Here is a 1190-nt window from a genome sequence, read left to right on the forward strand (position 1 = left end):
CTCATAAAAAAAATTTTTCTGGGATATTTCGGCCGTTCATTTCCTAAACCTCTGCTACCCAAGCCAACCATGTCTCTGTTTCTTTTATTATTTATTTAATATTCACTGAACAAACGATCAGTCTCAAGAGGTTCTATTTTTTTCTTTCATTACAATTTGTTATCACTGCTATCAATCAGTCTGTTATCTGCCTTAAACTACTCTCTATAGATAAGCAAATAAATCATTTAGTTTCTTACTTCCGCCAACGAAGTTGGGAGGAGGTTATGTTTTCGCCCCTATTTGTCAGTTTGTTCGTTTGTGAAATGCTGATTTAAGACAGCAATCTAAGGTTGTAAGGGTTATAAAGTACATGAGCATTACTCCCTCAACAAAGCACCGACATTGAGAAATAAATGAAGACAAAATTAATGAAGACATATCAACCACTTGTCCCTACAAGATCTTAAACAGCTAATTAGACAAGATATTCCCCCTCTTCTGCAATGCCTAAGAAAGTTGAGCCTGTGGCAATTAAGGAGGGCCCTTTCCTAAAACTCCTACTAGCCCCTCTCCTCCACCTCCCTATGTTCTGAAAGGCAGTATAGAGAAAGAAATTTCCTTGAAGGTAAAAGCTAAAACGTATTATATGGTAATTAAAGGGCTATGGATCTTGAGTCATAAATATGGCAAGGAAGAGATGGTACGTAAAAGATAGCCTTTTAAACACACACACACAGTCTGTCTCTCTCTGTCTCTCTCTCTCTCTCTCTCTCTCTCTCTCTCTCTCTCTCTCTCTCTCTCTCTTCCCCTACTGGATCTTATTTTATGGTAATGGTGATACATTCGGATTATTTGCATACCATGGCAAGGCTCTGAACGTGTGCTCTACTCCACCCCACTTTTAAATGTGTTAAGGGGGACAACTCTTTCCTGAGAGAGAGAGAGAGAGAGAGAGAGAGAGAGAGAGAGAGAGAGAGAGAGAGAGAGAGAGGGTCTTCAGATATCTTTTGAATTTCCACAAAAAAAAAACTTTAAAAGATTAATTTCCAAAAATATAACTTTAAAAAAAAATTAATTTCCACAAAAAATAAACTTAAAAAAATTAATTTCCATGAAGAAAAATTGAAAAGATTGTGGCTAATATAAAACTAAAATAGCTGTAATTTTTTTCATAATTAAATCATATTGGTTAAAATGGCATTAAATAA

Source organism: Palaemon carinicauda, chromosome 32 (genome assembly GCF_036898095.1).
Source record: "Palaemon carinicauda isolate YSFRI2023 chromosome 32, ASM3689809v2, whole genome shotgun sequence".
Lineage (NCBI taxonomy): Eukaryota > Metazoa > Arthropoda > Malacostraca > Decapoda > Palaemonidae > Palaemon > Palaemon carinicauda.